At 44.5% G+C, this 7,249-nt stretch overlaps 1 pseudogene; it reads right to left on the reverse strand.

Annotated features, from left to right (window-relative positions):
* Positions 1-223: 223 nt before the first annotated feature.
* Positions 224-696, reverse strand: LOC149127511 (low molecular weight phosphotyrosine protein phosphatase pseudogene; annotated as a pseudogene).
* Positions 697-7,249: the final 6,553 nt, after the last annotated feature.

Here is a 7,249-nt window from a genome sequence, read left to right on the forward strand (position 1 = left end):
CTGCCCTGTTCTGTGGTGTTTGTCCCCCTGTTTTTGTAATTGGGGCAAAGTGGAAGGCTCAACTAGTCTAAGAAGGCTTAAGATCTTTATTTATTATACTGCATGTACAACTGATTTCTATCAACAATTATTTTTTTAAGATAAGCAGTCAATGGAAGACATGTGAGGCCTGGGGTACATCCTGGCATCTGAGCACACGGCTGCTGGTGGGGACCCCTCAGGCCTAGTGGGCTTTTTCCAGGAGGGCCCTGTAGCACCATACACACTGGTGCTATACATCCTCAAAGTCCACCTCATTCCCATAATAGGGATCTTCAATAATGAGTTGTTTTCATGGATCATAGCTCCCAAATAGTTCAATTTTAGCTTTGCAGTTTTTAACTTGATTACTTTTTCTATTGAAATCTCTCAGGTTACTTTCATCCATACACAGTATGCAGTCCGAGGTGGAAAAGTCTTCCTTGGTGACCTGCAGGGCCACATGGCTCATGGGTACACCCTGCCTCCACTTGAACTCTTGCCCACAGTATTCTGGGAGGTTCCCTATCTCACAGGTGGACGTGGCTGTGCTATCTTCCAATTGTCTGAAACATTCTGATCAGTCATGAGTTTTCTGAAAACCGCTTCTGCAATGGGTGACTGGCAAATGTTACCCAGACACACAAACAGCACCAACTTGAATGCCATCTGGGCCATCTTCCGGCACATGCAGACAAAAAGATTTTTGAAATAGCTTTCATTCTAATAGTGTGTAGGATGCATGCAAAGAAGTGAACCTAGAAAATGGTTTTTGTTGTTTTTAGCTTTATTCCAAGACTATGGTCTCTGTGATCAGAACAATAAATTAAGTCTGGTTCCACCAATAAATAGATATGTGCCCTAGAACAAGTCACTTAACCTCTCTGAGTTTATCCCATCACTTATACATAGGATTAATAATATTTTAAACAATAAGTTAATTCAAGTAGAAATGAATAAATGTATACACTAATATCACATGACTTCTTCCTGCTTTGATTACTAATGAATGACCAAGCTTGTTGCTGTAAATAAATGGTCACTAGGATGTTTTTCAAACATATGTGTGGCTCAAGGTTAGACTGCTTCCACTTTGTGGTCTCACCTGTCAACCACAGCAATTATTTTTGACCATAGGCTTTTCAGTGACATGTAACTCTGCACAAAAGAGTCATCATCCTTACTGAGATGTAGAGACATATGACATACTTGACACAATAATGTGCTTCTCTTTTTTTGGTTGTTTTCTTTTCCTAATCTCTTTAGCATGCATCTCTGCTTTGGCAGATGACTTGGGCCACCCTCCACTGCTTTCCCAGATGCATTAGCAGGGAGCTGGATTGGAAGTGGAGCAGCTGGGACTCTAAACAGCACTCATATGGGATGCCTGCATTTCAGGCCAGGGCTTTAACCTGCTGTGCCACAGTGCTGGCTCAATAGGTGACCTTTTATTCTCAATAATCTCCTCTTGGTATTAGCAGCAGTTTGTAATTTTTTGTTTGTCTTCTTCTGTAATCTATACTTTTAAAAAATTAAAAAAAGTTCCAGCACCCTGAGAACCCTTACCACTAGGGCATACAATCAGATGTTTGTCCAGCAAATGGTGGTGTAGATGCAACATGGAAAATGCAAGGTGAGTTGATCCATCTTTCTCAGGCTGTGGTTTCCCTGGGCACCTTTTACAACCCACTGACTTATCTGTTCCTCTTCCACAGAGTGGAAAACATGTTGGGCTATCCTATTTAGCCAAAAGCCAGCAGCAGCACTTAAATATATCATCAGCCCAGGGCCAGCACTGTGGCACAGAGGGGTAAGTTGGCAACTGCAACAGCAGCATACCTTATGGGCACTGCTTTGAGACCCACCTGCTTCACTTCTCATCCAACTCCTTGCTTGCAATAGCAGCAAAGATTGCCCAAGTGTTTGGATTCCTGCACCCACATGGGAGACCCAGACAGAGTTCCAAACTCCTGGCCTTGCCCTGGCTCAGCTTCAGCTATTGTGGCCATCTTGAAGTGAACCAGCAGATGAAAGATAGAGATTCTCTCTTCTCTGCCTTTTACCTAAACATACATTAAATAAATAAATGAAAAGGCATCAATATGGCAACTTTTTGAGGAAAAGCCTTCTGACAGTCGCAGGTATTGTCTCAATGCTTAAAAATATTCAGACACAGACTGGCGCCATGGCTCAATAGGCTAATCCTCCGCCTTGTGGCACAAGCACACCGGGTTCTAGTCCCAGTCGGGGCACCGGATTCTGTCCCGGTTGCCCCTCTTCCAGGCCAGCTCTCTGCTTTGGCCCAGGAGTGCAGTGGAGGATGGCCCAAGTCCTTGGGCCCTGCACCCGCATGGGAGACCAGGAGAAGCACCTGGCTCCTGGCTTTGGATTAGCATGATGCGCCGGCCACAGCGCGCCGGCCGTGGTGGCCATTGGAGGGTGAACCAGTGGCAAAGGAAGATCTTTCTCTCTGTCTGTCTCTCTCTCTCACTGTCCACTCTGCCTGTCAAAAAAAATGAAAATATTCAGACACAAAAATTATAAACTGACATATTTATATTTCTCAACCAGATATTTTTCAGAAAAAACTGTCTGCCACTCATCATCAGTTATCAGTCTGAAAGCATTCATGAAAGAAATCAAATAATTTTACTAAACACAAAATCCTCTAGTATTGCCCACATTTAAACCAGTTGCTTCCATGGATATACACAGATTGACTTTTGTTAATTTACGGGGATCATTGCACTTCCATGGCATGGAGCTGTCTGAAGAGTTTAAACGCTGATGGGTGTGGCATTATTTCCCATATTTGCTTATTTTGCAGAGTGCATTTATTAAATATCTATCTTGAACTTCATATTCCATACATCTGTTTCAAGTATGTTGATATTTAATGGTACTTACACACTTATAAACTGAGCTAATCCTCTTAACTTCTCTCTGGAATAGCTATGCCTTTGACATTGCCTTTTTCACGCATGTGTAAATGCATAATAAGCTTCTGTATGGTACTTCAGAATTTATAAAAGGCTTTTCACATAAGATTTACATAATATCATGTGAAAGTGGCCAAATGTCACGGTCTCCTCATTACAGAGGGGAGAGGTTTTAGTGACTCTCCCAACAGTTACTCAGATTCTAATGGTCAGGTTAAGAATCCAAGTAGGTCTCAGATACACATCTAGATTTTTCTCCCTACTGTCTCATTGTCAGAATTCGCAGCCTATGAGTGAACTTCAGTCTGAGTGAATGCTAATATTCAAGGTTCTAAGTGAAAAAATTACCGAGGTTTGTATTGGTGAGTAAAGCATGTGTCTAAATGTTACTTGTATTTAATAATAAGTATTGAATCCCATGAAACTGAATATAAGATTATACAAATTTTTAAGATGAAGAGCATATATCTAAAAACACATTCTTACATTTTTCAAACATGCTGAAACACCTTACTGGAGGATGTGTTTCGCATAGTGGTAAAGCCTTCCACATCCCAATCAGAATGCCCGCGGCTCAAGTCGTAGCCCTGCTTCTGCTTCTAGCTTCCTGCTAACAGAACCCTGGGAGGCAGCAGCTGATGGTTCAAGTACTGGAGTCCCTGCCAGTTATGTGGGAGACCCACATTGAATTTCTGGCTTCAGCCTGACCCAGCCCTGGTTATTGAAGAGATTTGAGGAATGAGCAGTAAATGGAAGGGCTCTCTCTGCCTTTCAAATAAACAAAAATAAATATACAGACCTTTTCTTAAGGTTTCTTGCTCACATCTAAATGATTTTCCTTCTCACAGTAAAATACCTAACTGTTCTCTTTAGTAACAATGCAGGTTTTGCTCTTCACATACACTCTTGAGCTCCAAGTACTGGCAGCTCACCCTAGCATGCTGACTGGTTCCAATGTTCAAGCACACATCTCCCATTCTCTTTTGGTGGGTCTACTGGAAAGAAAGGAGAGTATCTAGAGTGTTTAATCTTATTGCTGCTCTTGCTGTCCATCTGCAGGCCTGAAGGAAGAGCACTTGAATACACACTGTGGAGTTCTGGATGTAGTTTCCAAAATTCAGTCACTTCACAGCTCAGGGACTCTGTCCTCATCAATCACCTTAAAACCTGCAGGAGTAGGGAGAAGCTGTGTTTGAAGAATTCACAAATAATGTGCATTGAAGCCAACCACTACCACATCCACCACACCCCTAATTCAGGGTTCTGGCAAATCCCAAGCAGACCAGGATTGACTCAGGAGGTGACCTCGACTCCTTGCTCTGAAAGGCTCCAAAGAGCCTGGTGCTTACTGCGGGGAGCTCAGGGGCACCAGGAGGCCAGTGGCAGCTCAGCAGGTCCAGGCACACACAGACGCACATCCAGAACTGACCCAAAAAGCAGGCCCAGCTAGGGTACTGCCTCCCGACAAAGTCTCCTACTCTCTCCCAGAAGACTGCAGGCCAGCACCTGGAATTGCAGAGTTTGGGGTTCGCCTGCCCTCCCGCGAAGGAAGTCGCCCCTGTGGGAACCCCACTCCACTTGCGGGCAGGGCTGGGGAAGAAGGACCAAGCCAGCCTCTGCCCCAGGACTGCAGCCTGGGAAAGTCCATGGCTGGGCGTGGCATCTCTCTGAGTGCGCTCTGAGCCAGGCCTCAGCCATCAGCAGCTCCTTTGCTTCCAGAATCTGCTGCAGGCCAGCTCAGGCTCAGCCTGGCCAGAGGCCTCGGTCCAATCCTGGCTGCCCTGGGGCAGGACTGGTGCTGCCAGACCCGCCTCACAATGGACTGGCTATAAAGGCAGTGGTCATTGGCGGGAGCTGGTAGTTGCAATGTGTCTGGGTGATGTGGGTGGTGTTAGGTTCTTGGCCCTTGAGCTCGATTTCAGACCTTGGGACAAGAACACAGGTAGTGGCCCCTAGAGCCAGGAGGGGCGTGAGAAGACAAGACACACCCAGTGAGTGTGACCACCTGCCTCTTCCACCAGCCCTGCTGGCTGAGGCTTGCAGCACATGTGGCACTTGGGGAAGCAATGAAGGCTGAGTCTCAGTAGGAAAACCAAGTGCATGGTGCTGATTTGCTCACTGATGCTGCATCTGTGTGGTCTGCAAGGGCAGACGCCCAGGAAGGGCTTGGTAGGAGGGCACTGGAGGCACACAGGGTCCTCATGCAGCCATCTGCTGTAGGCATCCAGGGCAGAGGAGTCCTATGGGGTCCCTGGAGATCCTGACTGTGCTGCGCCTTGGGTCATCCACCCTTCTGCACTGCTGCTGGGGGCAGTGCTTCTGCGGTTGGATATCTCCTTTGAGTCCATGGCCATTTTCTGATGATGGGCTGATCTCACACAGTGACAACCATGGAACAAATCACTGTTTTGTGGCATCTGCCTCCCAGGAGCATTGTGGGTGGATGGGGGGAATGGGTGACCGGTGGCACCTCCTGTGCATGGTCTCTGGCCCTTCCAGGACCGAAGGTGAAAGGGAAGCAGAGAAGCTGGCTCAAGGCAGTCCCACTGTGGGTGCCATCAGGTGTGAAATATCTCCTGATTGTGGTTAACCTTGCAGAGAAACTGTCCCCTTTTGTGGGCCAGAGACAGCATCTGCTTTATTAGCTGTGCAGTGTATTGAAAATTAAAATTTGGGCAGTCTTATCTTTAGTTCTCGCAGCAGTAGTTACATTCTGAGGAACTGATTAAACTGCTCAGTAGTTCAGGGCTCAGTTTAAATATTAGGTGGGTAAGCCTGTTATTGGCTTTTGGTTTATCTCATTTGGTTTGTTTGTAGCTACTGGGCAACTTTATTTGGTAAAAATGCATTCAGGCTCAGTAGTGTATTCAAGGATGGTCATTTAGTGAAATGTCTTTTTTTTAAGATTGAAGACAGGATTAAGCTACTCATTGCAAAATTCCACCACTCCTGGGAATGCCAAAATCAGCAAGAAAAGCAGATAGCACATTTTCATCAAGTAAGTTGAGATTCCTGTGTTTGTAATCTGAACAGCTCACAGCTAAGCTGGTGAGGGACCTGCTCTGTGCACCAGTAATTGTGGAACTGCTCTTGCAGACCTTCCCTGATGGAAGCACTACTGTGGTCAGAAGCATTCCAGAAGCTGCTGTCCAGCAAATGTGAATTAGTCTTTAATTTAATTCACCAGAGTGTAGAAAGGCTGTGTCCTCAAATGAGCAGCTCACCAAGGACAATTCTACTTGACCTAGAAGGTCTGCTTATCTCCCTTTATTTCTCAGCATATTCACCCCAGGTGGGGAAGATAAATCACCCTTCAGCACTGCAATGGCAGTGCTCTTGGTTGAGGCTGAGGATGCTTTTCATTGCATGCAATGTTTGCAAGAGACTTAGTTCCCTGAGGATTTGTGCCTCTCCTAAAAATACATTTTTGGCATTAAAAACTGAAGTATTTATGTTTTAGTAGTATGGCACCAACTTAAGTATTTTACCTACTGGCATCTTTGTCTTTAAAGAGCTAAATCCTCAGGATTACAGGTTTGAGTAAAAACTAGAAAATAACTAATCCTAGTACTAGAAAAGCACAAGGGATTATTTGATCATTCAGTTCCTCATATTTCACCTGCTTCTTATTTTTCTACCTTTTCTTCCCTCCCTACAGATGGTCTGGCTGTATTTAAGTCTTTTTTAAAAACTGAATTCTGTAAAGAAAATATAGGCTTCTGGTTGGCTTGTGAAAACTTCCAGAAAATCCACCCACCCCAGAAGCTATCCTTAAAACCAAGGTAAATATATACAGTCTTAGAAAAAGCCCCAAAATATGTATTCTTTAGAGTACTATACCGCAGTAAGAAACAACGAAATCCAGTCATTTGCAACAAAATGGAGGAATCTGGAACACATCATGCTGAGTGAAGTAAGCCAGTCCCAAAGGGACAAATACCATATGTTCTCCCTGATCGGTGACAACTGACTCAACACCAAAAAGGAAACCTCCTGAAGTGAAATGGACACTATGAGAAATGGTGACTTGATCAGCATAGCTCTGACTGCTAATGGACAACTTAATACATTATCCCTCATAGTATTTTTTTTTGTCTGTTCTACTTAATATGACTGGTTTAATTCTGTAATTATCACACAGTTATTCTTAAGGGTTGAAAATTAACTAAATTTGTGATCCCTGTTAAACATAAGAGTGGGAATAAGAGAGGGAAGAGATGTATAATTTGGGACATGCTCGGGCTGACTTGCCCCAATTGGTAGAGTTGGAAACATACCAGGGGATTCCAATT

The sequence above is a fragment of the Oryctolagus cuniculus genome, chromosome 3, assembly GCF_051225735.1.
Source record: "Oryctolagus cuniculus isolate XC-2025 breed Fujian yellow rabbit chromosome 3, ASM5122573v1, whole genome shotgun sequence".
NCBI classification, from domain to species: Eukaryota; Metazoa; Chordata; class Mammalia; order Lagomorpha; family Leporidae; genus Oryctolagus; species Oryctolagus cuniculus.